Here is a 25062-nt window from a genome sequence, read left to right on the forward strand (position 1 = left end):
ATATATATATATATATATATATATATATATATATTGTTAAATAACATTAATAATTGTAATATTTATAACATATGTTTGTACATTTTTTAAGTTTTCATACTAAACTAATTCCAAATATATTATATTTTATTTCCGGTAATAAAAATACTTTATTTGACCTAAATTTTATATCTATATAGAATTCAATTATTTTAATGTTTTAATTACATTTATAATTACATAAACTATAATTCTTTTTAATTTTGTCATTTAATTATTACTTTTAATATTTTATTAACTTTAAAATAAAACTTTTCTTTCGTAATGTTTTAACTGTAATTGTTTAAAATCAGTTAAAAGACAGCAGCTCATTTTCTAATGACTATACGTATATACATACATACATAAATATTTGTATACTTTGGCAGCAAGTAATTATTATAACACGTCTAATTGAACACGACAGAGTTCTTCTTTTTTCCGATTTGTTGGATAACTTCTAGATTCACCGAAGGGTCTTTTTTTATTTCGGCTGGCATGTTGTATATTATGGCGTACAAAAGTTCGGCCATATTCTTCTCAAGCGCTTTCAATCGGTGAATCTGATCGTTGTCAAGAGCGATTGTTTTTTTTTTGTCATTTTCTTTATTAAAGCATGGTGCATTTATAGTTACTTCTATTTCTTAATTGTTTATAAAGGTGGGTGCGGGACGGGTAAGGGCGAGTTATATTTATCTTTATCTAGCGAGTGGTACCCGGCGTTGCCCGGGTGTTTGGCGGGAGTTAAAAAAAAGTAAGTATGAGGATCGAACCCCAACCGTTGAGGCAAAGTTGTAAATTAAAGTATGAAAAAAAAGTGCGATGTTAACCATCGCCCCACCGCGATATGCTAACGAAAATACGTTTGAATTTATTTAACTAGTTGGATTTAGCGGGTGCCCGTTTTAATGAGTTAAAGCGGTCAACTGCGGGATAGTATTCATTTACTGCTGAACGCTTTTTTTTTTTTTTTTTTTTTTTTTTTTTTTTTCTCATCCCCAAGATTTTATAGGAAAAAGACTAACTCACATGCGGCGAGCGACAAATATTGAATATTTATCTTCCCGAAATCGAGCAAATTAAATAGACAGGCGAGCTTCGTTGTTAACTGCGAGATATTACGGTTTGTATGTGATATAAAAAGTTTTAAAAAGTTGTTAAGCGAGCGACCGCTTCTCTGAAAAAAAGCCTTTTGTTGACATACAGAAAAAGCGAACACACATACATACAGAGACACATTTTCGCTTTCATATATATATATTTTTATGTTTTTATATTTTATTTATTTAGTTTATTTAGTTTATTGAATACAGTTCGTATATTTGTCCCAATATTAAATGAGATCCTAATAAGGGCTGTAGTTTCTAAATTATTATGGCTTCTAGTAATTTTGTGTAATTGTTAAGGTATCGAATTTTAGTATTCTTACTAAAGATATTTCTAATATTAGACAATTGTAGAATTTTATCATATATATATATATATATATATATATATATATATACACATTATACTAGCGGCAGTTATTTTGCTCCCCAATATACTCAACACAAAATAAGGAACATTTATAGTCATTCACATACAGTATTGTTTCGCTATATATATATATATATATATATATATATATATATATATATATATATATATGTGTGTGTGTGTGTGTGTGTGTAGAATTCTCCTCATTTTGAGTTGAGCGTATTGAGAAGTGATACGCGAATTATCATTAGCGTATAAAGCGATGATCTTTGTGTAAACAAATCGAGCTTAGGTATTTCGGGACGATAAGCGTAATGGTTCGGAGCCTTGACTGTCGTACAGGCGGTAGGGTTTCAATCCTAGCTTGAGGTAATTGCCTGTCTAGCCGCACTGATGAGTTGTGAAACAGCGAAACAGTACTGTATGTGGATGACTACATGTATATATATATATATATATATATATATATATATATATATATATATATATATATAGCGTAGTGCGTTAGAAGAGGAGACCTATCAGGGCAATATAAAGCTCGAAAAGTATCATTGGAGCTTATATAGAGAACAATAGCTATATATGGGTAAATATAGATTGTATTCCCTTGTTGAATAAATGAACCAATCTATATTTCCCGATATATAGTTTTGGTGAATTCATTTACCAGTCCTATTGTTCTCCTATATATAAATCTCTCTCTCTCTCTCTCCCTCTCTCTCTCTCTCTCTCTCTCTCTCTCTCTCTCTCTATATATATATATATATATATATATATATATATACTAACAGAAGTACGCGTCGTTGACTGGGTTCAAAAACAGCCTACAGAAAATGAATTGTGACTGATGAAAGTATGATAGGTTATGAAAAGGAGGGGTTGTAAAGAGATAGGTTTTGATACTCAAAACTTTTACCCTAAGCAAAATATGATGAAAGTAAAGATAATTTTCGCGAAAATATATTTTTTATATCAACATTGTTTCCATTCGTAGCCAAGAGTGACCAACAAAATGATGTTTCCTTACAAAGAGAAAATGTTATATATATAATAATATAAATATACAAGAAATAAATGTTACCATAGTCAATAAAAGTTACTTTTATGGTAGAAAAGTTCATTGGTTTGTATTTTTAAGTAGTTTGTAAAAAAAAAAAAAAATTAATTCACGAATCGATTTAAAACAAACTAAAATCGCAGCGACTTTGAAATGGAGAGCCCCGTTTTCAATTTGAAGAAGGGGCACCTGAGCATTCTGTGTTAACAATTTTAGAGACTTCCGTCAACGTAAAGAATATTTATAAACATATGTTAATGTTTTCCGTTATTTTGTGCTTGAGGAATATTCGATTATAGCATGTGTAGTTTATATAAAAATTCATTTAAGTAGTTATCGCCTCAAATATCGTTTTCATTTCGATTCGCTGAAATTATTTCAAGTAAAGAGCATTAAAAACTATTTCAAAACAAAAAAAAACATGAACTGAACTTTTATTGACTATGGTAACATTTATTTCTTGTATATTTATTTTTTCGGGTAGTCGTTTGTTGGCTTTTCTGCTAAACAGTCTTACTAAGTAATATTGACGAAATATCGAAAAACAAAGAAACAAAAACAGTTTTGAAAAATAATGAAGCTTTATTTACTTTAGTAAAATAATCCGAAACAACAAAATGGGATATTAAAAAAGTAAACACGTAATTACTTTAGTTTTTTAAAGCAAAGAATCGATATAAATATAAATAAGAAGAAAATGGCGCCCTTTTCAAGCAGAACAGCTTCGTTTCAGTTTTACAGTATTGAACGATATAGTATTGCGCCGTCGGATTCTGGGTTGTACTATTGTAATGTAAAGAACACGCAGAAAGGGTTGTAATCAACTGAATTGCTTCTAGTACTCTGACAAAAAAGCTTAAACAGATATATAAATATAAATAAAAAGGTTATGTAAATGTTTTTAGAAAGGCAGGTAATCACCTGAGTAGGATTTTATCCTTTTGACACGATAACAACTAACGTTCTTATTTTTTATTATTTATCTATTTATCTATTTTCATAAGAGTGCACCGTGAAAGTGGAGAAAGAAAAAAGCAGAGTTATGCAAAATTTGTGTCGAGAATTGTCTAAAGTTCCGACTTTTTTTTTTGGCTTTCACTTTAATAAGAATATGAATTATGAGGTGAATTTATTCGACACAATATAATTCAACTCAAGAAAATAAATAAAAGCAAACGTGAATAAAGATTAAAGTGAAGGTGTTATTGTGGACCCTCACCCCTTTTAAAAACCTTGTTAAACTTTGTAACATATTTCCATTCTATGGAGCTCAGGCGCGAACGAACACCCCATAATTTTATTATACACTATTTCTTCAAACTGAAACATAATTATCAAAGTATACTTACGAAAATAGATATGAAAAGTCTTTGTTAAAGTTTGTGCCATATTTTCATGGAGTACAGGCGCGAACACTGACCCCACAATCTCATTATACCATCCCTATTTAAGTTGAAACATACGTATCAAAGTATTCTTATGTACTTCTATATCAAAAACACTTGTAAACGTTTTTTTTTTTTCATTTTTTATTTCCATACTTTGGGGACCAGGCACGAAGGCATACCCCACAAGTTTTATGAACCACCGTTCTGCCAGATCAAACATACCCATCCCTGATCCTCGATACATCTTCTATCATAATATGCAGTCAGTTTTTTAAAAATAATCAACCATATAGAAGCCTATTCGTGACCACGCACGTACACACATACACATACACACACAGACGTTCAGCTTTATATTAAAAGAATATATATATATATATATATATATATATATATATATATATATATATGTGTGTGTGTACGTGCGTGTGTGTTTATAAGGCAACGGAACAATTGCATTTTAGCGAATAACGAGTATGGGTTTTGTTCACCGGTTATAACCCTCCCCCTTTTTTCGTCCACTTCGTTTTATCTGACCCCATTCCCAATCACTCTGATGTGTTAACTGCACCAAAAACTATGCCTGCATTTGTATTTTAGTCTGATTGTAACGTAATCTCTCTATCTCTCAGTCCGCCTGCCCGTTTCTATCCATCTCCATGGCGAGAGGTGTTCTTAATTTCCCAATGGTATTACGGGGTAAGCGAACGCAATTGATCCGATTGAATTTAAACTCTGCTGAGCTGATTCCATCGTGGCCGCCGGTGTTCATTCGACCACTCGTGACCTCCAACAATAGTAAAAATAATGAACAACAGGACGTTGATTGGCTGAAAAGAAGGAAGCGGTTTAAGGTGTCTTTAACCAGCTTCTCCCGTCTTGTTTATAATTCTACATCTGGTCCTGTCTAGATGGACTTTTAGTTCAGGAAAAATTGTTCTCCACTCGAAATGTTCGCATCTAACCGTGTCTTTAAATCAAAAGACGACTGTAATTTCTAACGGTTTAAGAATTTGATATCCATCGCAGATTTAAATAAAAAAATACCTCATTTTGATTTAAAGAAATATTCTATGTAAAAGAATGTTTCCGTATTTACTAAAAAAAACAAACCCAGATTTAGTGTGAGTTATAAACACCGTTGATGTGTTTAGAATTTGGATTCTTCGAACTACTGTTCTGATCAATAGTAATATTTTCAAACGTTTCGGCCGATGTAATCTCCAATCCTTTTCAGGTGCAGCTTGTTGAACTTGGGAATATGCACGGAATTTCGAACGGCCCCTCCTTTTTAAAATTTTGCAATGATCCATAGCGTAGTTTAGAAAATACTTGTTGAAATTCAGTTGAAATGTTTTTTTATTAACAAAGGAGTCACCACTTATCAAGGCTCAGAGGCTACTTGAGGATAAAGGTAAATAAGTGTACAGTGGTGAATGGGACAATGATTTAGTAATTGTTAGTAGAGGAAATTTGGTAAATTTGATGACTTAAGGGGAACGGCTTATCAAGAGCTTGTTTACGTTGGATTTGAAGACGACCATATTATAGTCAGTCGGAAAGCAGGCAAATGGAAAAGAGTTCCACAGGTGTGCAGTTCTAAGAAAGAAGCTTTCTTCATGGAATCTACGTTTAGGTTTAGGCACAGATAAAAAGTACGACAAATTATTGATAGTGTTTTCAACTAGACTTTTGGGGGTTTAAGGTTCAAACCTCAGTGCGGGCGACACTCAAAATACAATTGCGAATTACTTAAGACTTCGACGCAGTCATGACTGATAGAACTCATGATATTGTCGTGGGTTAACTAAAGTGTTACATTCGAAATTCTGTACAGATGCCCCAGTTCGGTAGCAAAATTCCGTAGTTCAACAAGATAAACTTGATGAATGTCGGCGGTTACATTGACCGAAACGTTGTAAAAATAACACTCGAGATGCAAACAGTAGTTCGAAGAATCCATATAATTCGAATAATAAATCCTCATCTAAAAAGTTCAGAAACCCGAGACTGTAAATATAATAAAAAGAAATCACACAACTATTTGGTACGGAGAGTTTTTCATCGAATCATTTCATAAACTATACCATTTTACGTCATTGATTTGTTGCCAAAGTTATAACCTTTTAACTTGGAATTTATGAAATCTTAGAAGAATTTCGCATTGCAATTAAGGCGATATTTTCAACAAAATATATATAAATTTGCAGAAATTAAGTTAATTTATATTTGAATATACATTTTCAGTTAAAAGATTGGTGTATATGGTTCCTGTTGGATTTTTAAAAGTCTAATATATGTACTTTTTTCTATGGTGCTTAAAGTATTTCTTTTAATTGTGATTATGTTTATATATCTCTACAATTATATAAATTTGTCTGTGTGTGTGTGTGTGAGAGTTCGTTCCTTATAGACTCCGAAACGGCTGAATAGATTTTCTTAAAAATTTACAGAACTGTAGTGTATAAGTCTGGGAATGATCTTAGTTAAGTTTTGTTGTCTCAGCATAACCCCCGATAATTACCGATAATCGAATCCGTTATTTTAATTTATCTATTATCGATAAAGCCATTTTTTCCATGCCATCGCTTAGCAGCAATGATAGAACAACGAAAATTCTATTGTAGGTATATTGATATCGTGTTTTTTTCTTTTTTCTTCTTTTTTTTTGCGTGACGTGGTTTCTAGGTTCGAATTCCACACGTAAATTTATTTTTTTTTACATAAAATGCAAAGAATTTTATAAGACTTGAAAATTTACGTGTTTTTTTTCTGTAAGCTTTTTTTTTTCTTTTTTCATGACGTGGTTTGTAGGTTGAAAGTCCGCACGTAAATTTCTTAATATTTTTTTCGTAAACTGGAAAGAAGTTTATATGAAATAATTTTATAAAAGAAACAGTAGGTTCTCTAGGGTGTAATGTAGTAAAACGTTTTTTGGACTGAATTACTGCATGGAGGCATTTCACGGATTTCGATGACACGAAATATATAGGAGTGTGAAATATTCGTTGATTATCATTCAATCCCGGGCAACGTCAAGTCTCACTGTTAGTACTTAAATATATATATATATATATATATATATATATATATATAAATTTTTTTAGAGGGAATTAGACCTGTAGTCTTAAGAGCAGAGTTTATTCTAATGTACTAGTAAATGTATTAATACTATTACAAGAAAACAGTGCTCATTGTAATGTAGATATGTAATAATCTTAATAGGTATAGATATCCTAGAGCTATTTTAATACTGAGCAAAACGATTCATAATTTTGAAACTGATTTTTAATTAAAAATTATGAATCGTTTTACTCAATATGTATATATATATATATATATATATATATATATATATATATATATATATAGACTTATATGTAATATACTGAGTTCCTGTAATTCAGTAAAATTTCATATACCAATATATATATATATATATATATATATATATATATATATAATGAAAGTTTGAAATACATTCAGATTACAGATTGTATAATACAGTAAACTTTAAGTCCATATAAATATTAGTATCGACATTTATAAGAAGATCCCAACTAGATAAAAAAAGCTTTATATACGAGACAGAGCTACTAGATATACTAAATAAAAATTTGGAATTTAATTCTGTAAATTAAATTGTATAACAAATTGATTGTTCCACAAGAAATACACATATTTTTGTATTTCTTGTCGAATAATAAATTGTCGTAAAATTTTGATTTACATAATTTAATTCCATAATCTATTTCGTTGCTAAAAATAACAAATCTGTTCACATTTGACAAATAAAAAATAACCTTATTAAAAACATAAAAAGCATCTAATCTTGTAGATGTTATTAAATTTTCATATTTCGTGCTGCTCCTTCCCCTATCCCCCAAAAATGTACAGATTGCCCCACTTAATGGTAGCCCAGCAAATGTAGTAGAGAGGAGGAACATTATTTTATTGTTTAAATTAATTGTAGTGTTATAGAAAATGCTGGAAGTGCTCTCTTTGACATCTATGCATTTCTTGGCACGTTTAACAACGTTTGCAGATACTGCCTGTAGATCTTCTCTGGTGATTCTCCTGATAGCGTTGGTAATGTTCTTCTTTTATTTAGTCTAAATTGAAGGATTGTTTGCATAAACTTTTTGTTTTAAAGTACCACAAAGATAAAAATCATATGATGACAAGTCCGGGGAACGTGGTGGCCATAACTCTTTGCGTATTTCTCTCTCTCTTCCGTAAACATGTCATAAACTCGTGTCAGTGATCTTTGAGACGTGTGGAATGTAGCGCCATCTTGTTGGACAAAAGAATTGGTCGTTATGAGAAAGATTAGAGAGATCGGGTTACTTTTAAGTGGGCCAACCGTTATTACATTGCCTGTGTGTGTGTGTGTGTGTGTGTATGTGTGTGTGTGTGTGTGTGTGTGTGTGTGCGTGAGTAAATTAAAATTCAAAGTTCTTTTCAGTGTAACCTCGTTATATTTCACTGGTTACCTTACCTTTGAAAAATAGCAACCTACAAATTATATATATATATATATATATATATATATATATATATATATATATATATATATATATATATATATACTTTTTTTTACTACAGCAGTGCTCGATCCGTAAGTAGAGCTAGGTAGTAAGGGTTAAAAATATATATGGCAATTAAGCTACACAGAATTTTACGCGTTTCATCCTTGTAAAGATGAAACGTGGATAATTTTGTGTAGCTTAATTGCCATATGTATTTTCAATACTTACTAACATATAGTGAGTTCAATTTATTAGAGTTTACATTCTTTTAAACTTTGAGTTTAATACAGGCGACTGTTGGAAGGAGGCGTAGTGAAATTAGTTTTGGAAAATAACAGTTATTTGTGAAATCTTAATGTGGCACAATGGGTTCAAATCCCTTTAGGGAAAGCCACAGCTTCCCACATTAATCAACCTTGTGCGAGACTAGTTCTGAATCTTCGGGGAAGCACGCACGTGTCATGCAGGATCTGTGCGATATATCAGCGCATGACAATTTGACTAAGTTTGACAGGTGACATGTACGACGTGAGATTGTTTATGTAATCAGATTGACAGCTGTTTATCAAAACCCAATCAAATCCACGAGACTGTTATGCATGCATGTCTCTCTCTCTCTCTTTCACCACTTCTCTCTCTCTCCCTCTCTCTCTCTTTCAACGAAGAGAGAGAGAGAGAGAAAGAGAGAGAAAGAGAGAGAGAGAGAGAGAGAAAGGAATTGAATTCTAATTGTATTGTTTTAAACAACTGTAGATTGGATTCTGTGCACGACAGACGCATAACAGTTTTAGCCCTAGTCGTTAGCGACACGCGTAGGGTCAGTTTAAACATGCTCCGCCAGTGTTAAAATAAAAGAAAATTATATTTTTATAAAAAATGCCTTTATTCAATATATTATACAAGCGTTACTTTTCAGCAAGAGAGAAGCGTTTCTTGCCATTTAATGCCAACGATGGTGCTGCATATAACGACACAACGAAAACCCAACTACTAGACCTGTAGCCGGTTATAGCCGACACCATATCCACCCCTGATGTAAGGGATGTGCTAATCGTTGGATCGTGTCTAACACCCAGATAGCTGATTGCCATGCCGTGACGTAAGAGCAGGTTCCAGAGACGTCCTCACGACATTTTTATACAAAGTAACTCTCTGCAGCAAACGATCGTAGCATATAAAACAGCACCCAGAATGGCGAGTAAAACATAAGACTGCAGCACAGAAATATTTGGTAGTAAAAGCTGATATTTATGTTTAAAAAGAATAACGAAATAAGTAAAGAGCTCTCTTCTTGTCGTCAAACACTTGAGAGGGAAACTGTATCCACCGGATGTGAACTTCTACTATCTTTGTGGAGATGCTGGCAATTTTTTTTTTCGGTTAAGTGTTAACATTTCCCTCTGTAAGCAAAGATACTCAGCACCATTTTAAAAATGGAGGTTTATATTTCATTTCCCACTGCAAGAACTGTGATATCAGGGTCTGAAAATGGGATTAAGAAGTAAACGCCACCCAAAAGGGGCTAAGGCAGCCCTGTCGGTATTTCCCAGTAAGAGATCCCCAGGCGATTAGGAAGAGGGCAACCTCTTCCAGAATAGAGAAGGCAAATCCCGAGAGAGTAGAGCTCCTAAAACTTCACATGAGTGGGCTTACACCGAAATCAACTGGGACTATGAATCTTTTTAAACTTCACGTGGCCAATCCTTTGAGTATGTGATTCTTAAAATGGATCGACGAGATTAATTTAAGAAACAAACCTGCAGATTTTTTACAAAAAGAGGAAGAAAGGATTGCTTTTAAGTCAAGAACGTTTTTTGTGTTTCTTTTACTTGACAAATATAATAAATAAAACATCGAAAGTGTTACTGTCTCTCAACTACCGATTAATTAATTCATGCCAAAATAAAATGTATTTTAAACTGGTTAGAGTTCGTTCGAACTGACGGATTGAAACGTTTTCGATGCTGAAAAATATTTTATTGGTTCTGTTAACGTTTTATATCCTTTATGTCTTGGTGTTATTTCAGGCGCATTGTTACCACAGTTCAAACACGGATCCGTCTTCTTTATTTAAACCTCCCATTCAATAGCGGAACTGGTTTTTTGATCGCGTTGAACGTGACTGCGTCTTGGCGCTTTCACACGTGAAGACATGCAACGTTTATGTTGAAAATAGAAAGAACATAATAAGCAAGAAATCCGTTAGCGGAATCATATTGATAACTTTTATTAAAATAAAAGAACAGCATTAAAAAAATCTCTTAAAATAAAAAAAAACATTAAGTAAAACACATTTGCAACTTCCACAAACTAACACAACCCTACGGTCACTGATATCCCATGTGAGAAGGATCATCAACCTTATAATAAAGAGCAATGTGTGTATAGACACTGTATAATTTTATTTATACAAATTTATTAGCTACATATGTGCATACATGTTTCAACTATGATGTTTTTATAAAATTTAGTACCATTCGTCTACACCATTTAAATCTATCGACCTGGTAACGCAGAATTTCCAAGGACATTACAGGTGAAACATATATGCACATGTGTAGCTAATAATGTTATTATAACCCAGGAAAATTATACAATAATACAATCGTACTTCTTATTGGGCACTATTTTATAAACACCGGTATTTCATTGGAATAACACCTAGGAAATCACATCAATACCAGCATTATATATATATAGATTTTGTCATTCATTATATAAATATATATATATATATATATATATATATATATATATATATATATATATATATATAATGAATGACAAAATCTATATTCGAAATTTCATGATGTTCACTATCTTAAAATTTATTCCTTTAATTCAGTTGACACTTACAATTCTTGACAGTATCTGTTTCATAGCACAAAATCAATCACTTAATTATTATATCAATCAGTGGCGTAATGTAAGAAAACTAGGAGTCATTTGCAGCTTCTGTTCTAATTTTCGGATTTTTAAAAACATATCTTGATTGATTGTTTCTATTTCTTCTGATGAGTTAAGGGCAAATAGATTCACTAATTGACATAATAATTAAGTGATTGATTTTGTGCTACGAAACAGATACTGTCAAGAATTGTAATTATCAACTGAATTAAAGGAATGAATTGTAAGATGGTCAACATCATGAAATTTGGAATATAGACTTTTGTCATTTATTTATTATATGCTCTGTGATTACATTGAGCTTCTTAAATAAGGATTGGTATATCTAAAAAGCAAATATAAGTGAATAAAGAAAATTTCTACAGAAATACACACACACACACACACACACATATATATATATATGTGTGTGTGTATATTCAATCACAGCTACATAAGGCAGGACCTGTCTTGCGTATGGAAGACGACCCGATACCAAAGCAAGTGATGTACCTTGCAAGTGATGGCGAGCTCAACAGCGGACAGCGAAATATGGGTAGACCTCTGCTTCGTTTTGAAAAAGAATTGACATGTGCAAATAATCATTTTCGTGATTTTGAACGAATTGCTTCCCAACGAAATGAATGGAGATCTGCCTGGTGAAGGGGCATCAGACAGTTCTATGAAACTGAAATCGACCAACTGCAAGTACTCCAGCCGATCATTCGCGTAAACTTCATTCTTGCCTCCATTGCGCGCTTGTTTGCAGATCACTTGCAGGACTCGGGTGCCATTAGTAGATGTAAGCATGTTACATCGAATTAAACATGGTTAAGTTGTCCAGACCTCATACGTTGAAATCAATGGCAGAGTCTATTATATATGTGCATGTGTGTTTGTGTGTGTCTGTGAGTGTAAATTACATGTATCAGAAGTAAGGTGAAAAACAATAGTCTTGGATTGTAGAATCTACAAGAGCTAATATAATTCTTGTATTGAATAATGAATAGCCAGCTTACTTTAATTTCTAGAATACTAGCATAAGTATAGTGGCAAAATGTTCAAATTGCTGTAGATAAAAGACAGTTAATGTTAGACAAAATGAATCTGTTAGAGCTATACATGAAAAATATGACGCAATATTATTCTTGGGAAAAATCATTTAGATAGTCTCCAAGAATCCAACATCAACAGCTAATCTGCGTAGATTGTTTCTGGAACCATACTTAATTTTATTGAATTAACGCCTCTTCATCAGCACTAAGATTAGACGCTAAATAGAATAGATGTTTACATTACAGGTATTGATAATAAAATCGAAAACATGACATTTTTCCGATTATAGATTTCTAGTAGGGACACCCGAAGTTGCTCGAGATTGTAGGAGGATCAACAAATGTTCCATACTTCCAATATTTTATTGGAATCGAAATGGATGAAATCGATATTTTTCCAATCAAATTGATTACGTGCTATATCAGAGGGAAGCCTGCAGTTGTACTTTGCATTTTACTGTAAAGAACCTACAGTTGATTTTATAAAATATTTTTTATATAATGTCTTGAATTAAAGATTAAAAAGCAAAACGTCAAGTATCATGATTCTCTTGTGCTTTAAACCGAAACACTTATTTCGTGTATATCTCAGTCTTATAAAAGCACCTATTGTTTATTTTATGCACCAGGCCATTCTGTTCGTGTGATAATGAAACTTCTCAAATGTACATGTGATGTTAGGCTGCATAAGTGTGTTAATTTAGTCGAAATCGGACTGTTTCCTTCATAAATCGAATTTTTCTATCAACGATCTTTGACATTTATCAGAAACAAATGTATCTAAGAACACTTCCAGATATATGAAGTACATTTGTGTGACATATAAATAATTAACCAAATCGTTTCGGAGTTCATAGGAAACGAACTTATTCACACACACACAGACAAAATACCTTTTATATATAAGTAAAGATGGAAAATCTGCCGGGAAAAAGCCAGCAATAGATAATAATAAACACAAGTATGTTTACAGTTTATAGACGTAAGGTATTATTTCTCGCAGAAGAGATGAAGTTGACAATTGTCATAATTAATCACTTATTAGTGGAAGAAAGGGAAAATTGTAACAAAAAATACCAATAAAGTTAATAATAAATAAAATTATTAATGAAAACAATACTCAGATGTTTCGTGGATGATGAATTCTTGAAACTAACGCAAATGATTTTTCGCAAACTTTATTGCTTCATCCCTTATATATATGTATATATATATATATGTATATATATATATATATATACTCATAGTAATGAGTATAAACTTGGATAAAGTGCTCAATACTATTGCAGAGCAAATGTGTTTTTTATTTTTTATTACCGCTTTATCTTTTTAGTTACACATGTTTCGACAATTCGGTAACCGAAACATATTTAACTAATCAGATAAAACGGTAATAAAAATAAAACATATATATATATATATATATATATATATATATATATATATATATATATAAGATATAACTGCCATATGAATAATAAACAGTCATACATTATTTAACGACAGGGAATCAAGTCAGAATGTTGCATATATATATATATATATATATATATATATATATATATATATATATGGGGGGATTAAAAGCAGAGATGGCCAGACCTAAAAACTTATCGAGGTTTTAAGTCTTTCCTCCTCTTCTGTTAATACCATACATGTCGGATTTTTTATCCTTGATCATTCATATATACAGTTTATCAGAAAGTACACCCCTCACATTTCCTCAAATATTTAAGTATATCTCTTGATGGAACAACAACACAAAAAAATGATTTTTGACAAAATTAATAGTAGTCTGTCTGCATCATATATAACAGAGTTAAATTATTTTCCCCTCAACTCAAAATATAGACATTAAAAGCTAAATCCCTGGCAACAAAAGTGAGTACACCCCTTACGAAAAGTTGTCTATATTAACATACACCATGCCATCTCTCAATATTTTGTGCGACCACCATCATTATCCAAAATTGCGTTTACTCTCCTAGGCATGGCGTCTATAGGTTCTTCGTATGTAGCCACTGAAATCCTCTTTCACTCTTCAATTACGACGTCGCGGAGATTGCGGATATTTGAGACTTTGCGCACCTCCATCTTCGGCTTGAGGATTCCCCAAAGATGTTCTATTAGGTTCAAGTCTTGAGACATGCTTAGCCAGTCCACCACCTTTACCTTCAGCCTCTTCAGTAAAGCAGTTGTTGTTTTGGATGTGTGTTTTAGGTCATTGTCATGCTAGAACACTGCTCTGCGACCCAGTTTCTGGAGGGAGGAGATCATGCTCTGCTGCAGTATTTGACAGTACATGTTGGAGATCATGCTCTTTCAATGAAATGTAACTCTCTAATACCTGCAGAACTCATGCAGCCACAGACTATGACATTCTCACCACCATGCTTGACGGTAGGCATAACAGACTTACCTTTGTACTCCTTAAATTAGTGTGCATGGCTATCACTCTCGGAGGAGGCTCTTCTAAAGGCAATACACAAGACAGCCCGCAAACAGTTTGCTGGAGACATGCCAGAATGCCCATAGATTACCGGAAGCATGTCCTATGGTCTGATGAGAGGAAATTTAATTAATCTTCCAGTTTATTAACTGCCGTCTGCTGCATTGGCTGAGTGTTTTACCATCTTCCGGCAGTTTACATGAGCTGTCCGAATATACCGAGACAACATTCACGGTAAAGCGGTCGTTCTCTTCATTAGTATTCGAGTTCCTGATAACAGTATAGATTTAGAAATCTCCCAGCTCGAGACAGATGCCATATCCCATGGTACCTCTTCACAGAGCTTAAAACGCAATACTTATTTTATCATAAGGTATTGGTTCAACGGAGTCCCGAAATCATGGACCGACAGCGTATATGCGTTTATCAAACCAGAAATTACATCCTCTGATACGGTTAAGGATTTGGCACGTACGATACGAGCTGACGACTTGGATGTTCCAAGTTCGTTCCACAAAAGTCACTTAAGATGTTTTCAACTTTATCATGGCCCCTATCGTAAGCATCCGATGTCTTTCTATAAAGAATTCTGACTAGAAAAATATCAAAGCGACCAATGTCAACAATAGAATCTTTGGATTCATAAGATATGATAATTATGATGGTCATATTAGATCCACTGGGAAACTAGTTATAAGACATAATCAACCAAGGTTCTAATAACGTTGTAAAATAATCAGAACAATGTATAACCTTAAACAGATAATTTGATTCGGACATTTTAACTTATCTGAGTCGACAACAAAGTAGCCATTAAATACGTATGATAAGTAGGGCTATGACAACAGCATATTCTTTTCATTGTTTTGACTCTCGAGTATATATCCGACAAAGACACAGTTAATCAACCGAGAACCAGATCACTCTATATAAAAGCATATAAGATATCAACGGATACACACCCGAGAGTCAAAACAATGAAAAAGTATGCTGTTTTCCTTACCCTAATGATAAGCGTCGTGTTAATGTGATAATCGCAAAAATAAGACCATGAAAAAGTTGACTATTTGAAACTTTGCTTAATATTGTAATGCAGTATATTAACCTTGGCTGTGCAGCTAATTAATGAAATATACAACTAGCTGAAAAATTGTGTTGATTTAAAAGAAAGAATGCATGACTTATTTCAAGTCGGAAATTAAAAACTGATAAAACTTATGACAGCCACTGTTTACTTGCCTCCCCACGTGATTAGAGTCAAGCACAAATTAGGTATTTAATGCGAGAAACATTAGCTACCTCCAAAGAGACACTCTAGATTGGGACAAAAGGTTGCCTAAAATGATTCCACCTACGCTTATAAGAAAGAACAACAATAAAGTGTATTATAAGAACAGATGCTACACATTGGTGTAAGCTAAAAAGGCCAAGAAATTTCAAATAAGTTTATAATGCAAACTATTAAAAACATAGTTATTGGATTTGATGCCTGGAGTTGATCCAACATCATGCATAGATGGTATGTTTTCTTTGTATATTTGCTTTACAGCATCTGAACCTTTATTAATCTTTTGAAAATATACCTGATTGTATATGAGTTGCTCTATTAACGATATCGGGTGGGAATCGACGGTTCATATTTTTTTCGAATATTTATTGAAAATAATATTTCATGTAGGATTCGAACCACAAACAGCTGCTTTGAGTATCAACTAGTGTATCTCTTACGCTACTACCCTTGTCTCCTAATGAATTGGTTAGAACGGCCTCCTCGTTCAAGTCCGCTGACTTCTAGATATTTGTAAAGTAATTTGGTTTGGTGCCTGGAGTTGATTAAGGTATTCGACGTTATGCATAATGGGTATGTTCTCTTTACATATTGTTTACGGCATCTCAACCCTTTAAAACATGTATGATTTTATATGAGTTTCTATGATGACTGGAAATAATAAAGACGATAAAATTCGAACACCAAACAGTTGCTTCGAGTATCGAATAGTGTAATTATTAAGCTATTGCCCATTGATTTTATATAAGTTGCTATGATAATTGAGGAGTAAGGTAGGATTCGAACCATAAACAACTGCTTCGAATATCTAGTAGTATATCCATTGCACTGTTGATACACCACCCCGCCCCTGAAGCAATCGGCTAGAACCGTTTCCTCATCCAAGTCCGCTGAATTCTAAATATTTGTAAAGTAATTTAGAAAATAGCTCCGGGATGGAGATTGCTGTCGGAAAATATCTTTATCGCTTCGATAAACGTTGTTATTTTTTTATTTTTATTTTTTTATAGTTTTTATTATTAGATGAGGAAAACAATTAGAGAGAAAGCAGACATGCTCAGTGAGGCATGCGTCAGACAGTTAATCGCGAAAGCAAATCTACTTGACTGGATGTAGTGATAAAAGAATGGCCGCAACAGCTCGCATCACAGCGGTTGGCTAAGACATCTGTCAACACTTGCGAATGGCGCAGTTTGCCACAGTTACGTAGCAACTGATAGAACCGTGGGAAAATGACAAGGTGTTATGATGATATGAGGTTCTTTGTTTATTTTTTTGTAAAAATAAATGACAAATATTTACGATAAGAAATCTACTTCTTACTAAGGCATATCTCTGTTGACGCAGATTGGCTAAGACATGTAATTAGACACAAATATGCCAGTGCACACAGACATTTATTATTTTACTAAAACAAAGTTAATCAACGTTTGTTTCCACAAGGTTCCTCATTGTGAATATTTTGATCACACAAAATACATAGGAAGTGTTTTTTTTCAGTTTGGGAATTGAGTTATATTAAAATAAACTAACACTTAATTTTTTTTTAATTAGGTGCAATATGCAGAGATATCTATCTATCTATGATATAACAGGAACTTTGTGTATACATATGTGTAAGTTCATTCCCTATGAACTCGAAAACGGCAAGGCTGATTTTTGAAAAAATTCACACGAATGTATTTGATTCGTCTAGAAGTCTTACTATATGAGTTTTGCATTGGAATGCGCCCGATATGTGTCGAAAATCGAAAAAAATCCGATTATAGGGGGGAGGCTGATTTTGACCGAAGTTAACACTGTTATACAACCTAACATCACAAGTACACTTGAGAAGTTTTATCACCGCACAAGCATAAAGGTCCAGTCTATAAATCAACTGTACATTATTTTATAAGACAGGGACGCGTCTGAAAGGAATGTTTCTTGTTAGAAAACAATTGAACTATGATACTTTACGTTTGTACGTTTAACTGTAATTCAAATGGTTATGCTAAAAATAATTTCATAAACTCAACCGTCGGTTCTTTGTGAAGATTTTATTTCATTTTGATGGATTGCTTGTTGCTATTTCTTCTGATGAGTTACGGGCATAATAGATTAACTAATTGATATGCTAATTAAGTGATTGATTTTGCGCTACGAAACATATACTCTCAAGAATTGTAAATGTCAACTGAATTAAAGGAATAAATTATAAGATCGTCAGCATTCACTAGATTGCTCTGTAATTGCATTGAGCTTCTTAAATAAGGATTGGTATATATTATAAGAAAATATATTTCCACAGAAATATATATTTATATATGTATATATATGTATATATATATTCGAAATAAAATTATATATATATATATATATATATATATATATATATATATATATATATAACTACTTCATTTACTCACATAAAATTAATATACGAAAGTATAAATTTATGCGTAAACTTTAAGTATTTATATATGGGTCTTTGCTTGCAGTATCTGCTGTAACAGATGGTATTTATTTGCTCCCCCACTGAGCAAATTAGGCACAAGGCCGATTTTTAAAGTGAGGAGTGAAGGGGAAATGGGGACCAACTCCCCGGGGAGTAGGGGAGCTGGACAGCGACAATTGGTATGAAGGGCTGCCCCAACATTGACCAAGGTCTCACCTCTGGGGTCGCCCCCACATAGGGTCCCCGCTTGCAGCATCTGCCGGAACAGATGGTATTTATTTGCTCCCCCACCGAGCAAATTAGGCACAAGGCCGATTTTTAATGTGAGGGCTGAAGGGGAAATGGGGAACAACTCCCCGGGGAGTAGGGGAGCTGGATAGTTACAATTGGTATGAAGGGTTACCCCTACATTGACCAAGGTCTTATATGTGGGGTCGCCCCCACATATGGTCTTTGCTTGCAGTATCTGCCGGAACAGATACTACACTTTGAGATATTAAATCTTTTATTCATGTTAAAAAAATACAGTCAAAATTAACGATGAACAAAAAACTTAGGCACATGGCCAACTCAAAAGGGGGGATTTTGGGGGTCGTTGGTCATCCTTGTCACTCCAGAACTAAACAAAGTCAAAAGTTTCTCCCAGCTAGTATCTTCTTTCACCATAATACCGCATTCACCCTTTCATATTGGGGACGTCCTAGTAACTCCCAATTTTTAAAACATTTTTTATTGACGTGTAAAAACAAAAACAAAAAAAAACTACACTTGATCCCGGCCCGAAGGCCAAGAAAACATTCAACATACGTAATTAGAGCTAGTTAATAAGTTTAAAATATATATGGCGATTAAGCTAAACTGAATATTCCGCGTTTCATCCATCTCTCTCTCTCTCTCTCTCTCTCTCTCTCTCTATATATATATATATATATATATATATATATATATATATATATATATATAGATATACATATATATATGTGTAGTAGAGATTTAGAAGGTTATCACATTTCGAGGAATGAAATATAGTCGTTGTTGGTGAAAGGCGACGAAACCAAGAGCGAACCATCCCGAACCCCCTCCCCTTCTCTCTCACATTCCACTCCTACTTTTATCCTTCAAAAGCTAACCGGACACAACCTACTAACGACTTACGTGACCTAGATACACAAAGTAATTCCACCTAATATATGTCAGCAGGAATAATAATAATAATAATGATAATAATAATAATAATAATAATAATAATAAAGACAACAAAATAGACAGAGAACATACAAAATTAAAAAAAGCGCACGATAAAGCAACAAGTTATAAACTAAAAAAATAAATAAATAAAATAAATAAAAATATAAACATGTAAATTACCTAATCAGACCATATATATATATTCTTCCTCCCATTTGCTCCGAGGCCCACATAGCTATCCAACTTCCGCTCCATCATCTAGCATGCTTTGAATCGATCTGTCACGTCTACCATTTGAAAAGGGAGTTTTCTTTTCCGAAATTAATAATGGAAATTGTCGCAGGCATAACAAGTAAGACATTTGTACCTAATACAACTGAATAAATATGTATATATATATATATATATACAGACATACATGTATGTACTTATTGATTTGTAAATTGCCACTTGTTTTCGTGACCTTTCACCAACAACGACTATATTACAATGCTTCAAGCAAACTACATATCAGTTATATATATATATATATATATATATATATATATATATATATAGTCATCCACATACAGTATTATTTCGCTGAAAATATATATGTGTATATATATACATATATATATATATATTCAAAATAAAATTATACGTTATTCGAAGTAAACTACAGAGAAGCATTTGTGTTTCTTTCATAGAAGAAATCACCAAATTTTGATTTACATTATATAATCATTTTTATAGTTATGCAAATAATCAGGGTTATTGATTATGTAACTCTCTCTCTCTCTTATTATACATTTCCTGTAACCAATAGATTTACCTTCCTTTGTTTAATTTATTCTTCGTTCATTTCACATTTAAAATAAAGGTAACCTTGCCAGAATAAGTCAGAGTTGTTTACGTAGGCAAAATACAAGTAAAATATATGATTTTTTTTGTAATCAAGAATAGTTTAGCAAATAAATAAGGCATGAAAATGAGGAGGTGAAATAAAACGAAAAATAAAAGAGAAAAAAGGAAAAAATTGGAATCTCCATCTTGTAACAATTTATTCTATTCACGAAGTCTCATTTTGTACAAATTGCATGATTTATGAGCTTTTATGAGATTTTAATGTAACTATAAGTTTCCCTTGTATTTTGTCTTTGGTTAGATTTTTCATCATTTTGACTTTGGTATGTTTTATGTTTTCATCGTTTTAACTTTGGTATGTTTTATGGCGAAAACGAAAGCAAATTAAATGTTAATAGTTATTAAACAGCAACATCAATATCCGCATTCGTAGATTATTTTCATTTATACGGAGCTGGCTGGAAACAACAAAAAAAATAAATCATTTAAGGGGACGGTTCAATAAATATTAGTTATGATCAGACTTGAAACTAACTAAGCTGCAGTATAAGGAAATGCAATACATGCCACAGATTGGAGATTAGTAGTTTTGTTTTTGGGTACATAAAAATAGACAGGGTGCGTTTCTGAAGTGGAGGCAGAATGACGAGATCTTGCTATTCGTCTGATAAATTGAGGTACAGCAGATTGGAGCTCAGTCAATCATCTACCATAGAAATTATCAATAGAGCAGAGAAAGAGAAGCAATGTTTCATCTGTGAAAATGGGCTGCAAGGAAAATAACAATCACATCCACTACATTGCGAAGTCAGAGCGGCATCGCCGGATATGGCAATAATATTAGTTCTTAAGGCGCATCTGACACCTATATATGTGGAAATACTGCATGAAACGAATTTTTATACATATAAAACTGTTTCACAGTTGTCATAGATAGATACGGGCATATAAAAACATGCATAGAGAGACGAAATTGGATAGGATTACAACTAAAACAACGATTTAGATGAAGAGATGGAAAGTTAAATAACGTTAAAACATAAACAATCTCAGATGAAACAAATTATGCACAGAGAAAAAATAATTAAAAAAACAACGAAAAGATACAGTTTATATATTACTCTACTATTAAGTAAAAGATACTTTTCGTTTGTGTGTGAGTGTGTGTGAGTTTGTTCCCCATGAACTCGGAAACAGCTAGACCGATTTAAAAAAAATTCGCGCGAATGTAATTGATGTGTCTGAGAGTTTTCTTACTTAGGTCTTGTATCAGAACCCATTTGTATTGGCCCTAAATCGAATTAAATTCTCATAACATTTAGCATAAGCAGATAACGGCCCAGTATTACACTTCTGCTTAGATTCTTCACGACAAAGAAGTCATGATGGATGGTTTGACTTGCTAATCGCACACTCAGGAGAAACCTTTCACACTCAATGGAGACCCATATGCAGTTCTTAAATTTACTGTTTTTTTCGTAATTCAGATTCCTGTTTAAGTGAGTCGTAAACAATGTTATTTATCGCAAAGCTCTATAAGCTTTACCTTTTATTCTAATAGAAACAAAATTCAGTGTGGCCACATTAGCGATTTTGTGCGCTGGTACTCTCTTGTTTCGTTCGTTCGGCGTCGTACGAATGCGACGTTTCCGTTTCTCTGAATACGTTGCTTACAATATTTTTGTATGTGGCTTTCCTCACCACAATTGTAACACCTAATTACTTGCTTATTTATTTCCTTTTAACGGTTTTTATATACTGTCCTTTTACTTTCTACTCAGTACCTCCTCTTTCGCCTATATTCGTATTTTTAGACTCTGCCTGGAGCGGAGGCCTTAACCTGAATCCGTCGTCTACTGTGATATACCTCCATGGGTTCGTTTTAATATACGTGTCTGGTATCAAGCTGGATCTCTCATTTTACTTCTTATAGGGCTTTCTAAGAAATTACCTGAAGATCCTGCAGTTCACCCCCCCATCATCGCTATCTTAACCTTTCGTTACTGAAGCTTTCTATGAAAAATCCCAGTACCTGTTTTCTAACTACCTCGTTCTCTACAACTATTTCACTATAGGCGCCTCCTGCCAACCGTACTACCCTCTACGTATAGTCCTTATTCCTTCGTATCTAACGTGTCCTACGTTGGCTTACTCGATAACCCATGCATTGAGATTTGCGATAATTCTATAATACTCTTCTAGTGATTCCGTTAATTGTACCCAAGGTCAACTGGCATTGCTTAACATTAATCTATTAAGAAATTGACCGACCATTGTGGTCAGAAGAGCTGATTGACCTTTTTTTTCACTCGCAGCTCATACTATTTTAAAATATCTTTCTATGTCGTATCGCCACACCTTATATCTTCTCTATACGCCAACGGTCTTATGTTCTTTAAAAAGAAATTCTCCCCCCTGTTCGTTGCCGAACTTGCATTCTTAAACTTCATGGCAAAACTCTGAAGAAATTATGTGAAAATATGCTCCAATATAATTTTGTGACCTGTATTTCAACACATGTATGCAACAGACGAAAAAAGAAAAAAACGAAAAAAAAACGACAATCTCAAAATCGAATTAGTACTGAAACAAGGAAAAAATAATTTTTAACGAAATTTTGATTAGTTTTTGTTTTACATAAATTATTGTTTTGACACAAATACATATATTTTTTTTTCCAAGAGGAAAACACGATAAAATCAAAAGTCACGTCTCTGATTTATTTTTGCTTTGTATTTTTCGAGGATCCTCTTGTTTCAACGTTGTTTTTTTTACGTTGTTCTCTTCTTACGTTGTCCTTTTTATTTTGTGATAGAATAAAATCCACAGGTATTATGTTATGAGCCACTTGTAGAAAAACGTATGTATACATTTTATCCTGTATTTGTACAAATGCATACGGATGTATATTTTAAATAACTCAGTGACTCACTCAGGTTATGAAAACAACTTTTTGAATTGAAAGCCAGTTTTGACTTCAGAAGAAAAGAAAAAACGATATGGCAAACAAAATGGTAGTCGTCAATCAGATAAGCTTTGAATTGACGAAAACGAAGAATAGAGCGACTTTTGGCGAACGAACTGGTTTCGAACTTAGAACAGCCATGTCGCCAGCTCGTGCCGGTAACCACAAGATGACTGTCACCTGCAAGTGTCGGATTATAAAAGTTTGAGCAGGGAGAGCAATTCCTTCTCGTGTTGGACACGAAACACAATGTGCAAAAATGTTGAAAGATTCAATATTTTAGGGAGCAATTCTGGTTTCTGATTGGTTGCCAACAGAACGTGGCTCCATTTTATTGGTCAGTTTCTATCAGTAATCATTTTCCTTAATCACACCATTCCATATATATGTATATATATATATATATATATATATATATATATATATATATATATATATATATATATATATATGAAAGTATTGCAGCACAACTGTTTTTATTTTGATAAATAAGCTCATAGCTTGTGAAAAGTGATCAGAGATAGAAAGGAGATGGAAATAGCGGCGACGAAATGCGATAACACACGCGCCTGCGTTGTCTCGTCTCCTTGTTTGCAATGTTGGCCTGTTGATCAAAAATATCTGTTTTTATTGACATTCCATAAATCGGAATTACCATCGTTTTTTTTTTGTTCCGCTCGACTTACGTCATCCGATCAGCAAATGTGACACGAAAACATGGTATTTTCCAGGGTCGTCCGATTCCAAAACCCGGCACTATCTGACCATAATCCAACATATTTTCTGGAGGCACGTACCTTGTTTCATTATATCCCCCCTTTTGGGTTCTGTCAAGATGTAAAACCAAAGGAACGAAACGCCAGATAATATTTTATATAGTATTTATTCTTTGAATGTTCTCCGGCTTGGAGTTGCACGCTTCCTTGACTCTGCGTCCTTGCTATAATACGGCTTGAGCGTTAGAGACAAAATCTCCCAAACTAATTTCCATCCGCTCTCTAAATCGATCTCTCTCTCTGACTGACTACCGTGTATATATATATAAAAAACTATCCCTATTCTCTGATGTCAGATGTAAACCTTATTGTTATTCCCAACCAAGTCTTGTTTACCAATTTACATTCCAACATGATTTATTATTTACGATATTAAATTTCATTATTATTTACGATATTAAATTTCATTATTATTTACGATATTAAATTTCATTATTATTTACGATATTAAATTTCATTATTATTTACGATATTAAATTTCATTATTATTTACGATATTAAATTTCATTATTATTTACGATATTAAATTTCATTATTATTTACGATATTAAATTTCATTATTATTTACGATATTAAATTTCATTATTATTTACGATATTAAATTTCATTATTATTTACGATATTAAATTTCATTATTATTTACGATATTAAATTTCATTATTATTTACGATATTAAATTTCATTATTATTTACGATATTAAATT

This window comes from Euprymna scolopes, chromosome 4, assembly GCF_053919585.1.
Source record: "Euprymna scolopes isolate OS-2025 chromosome 4, ASM5391958v1, whole genome shotgun sequence".
NCBI classification, from domain to species: Eukaryota; Metazoa; Mollusca; class Cephalopoda; order Sepiida; family Sepiolidae; genus Euprymna; species Euprymna scolopes.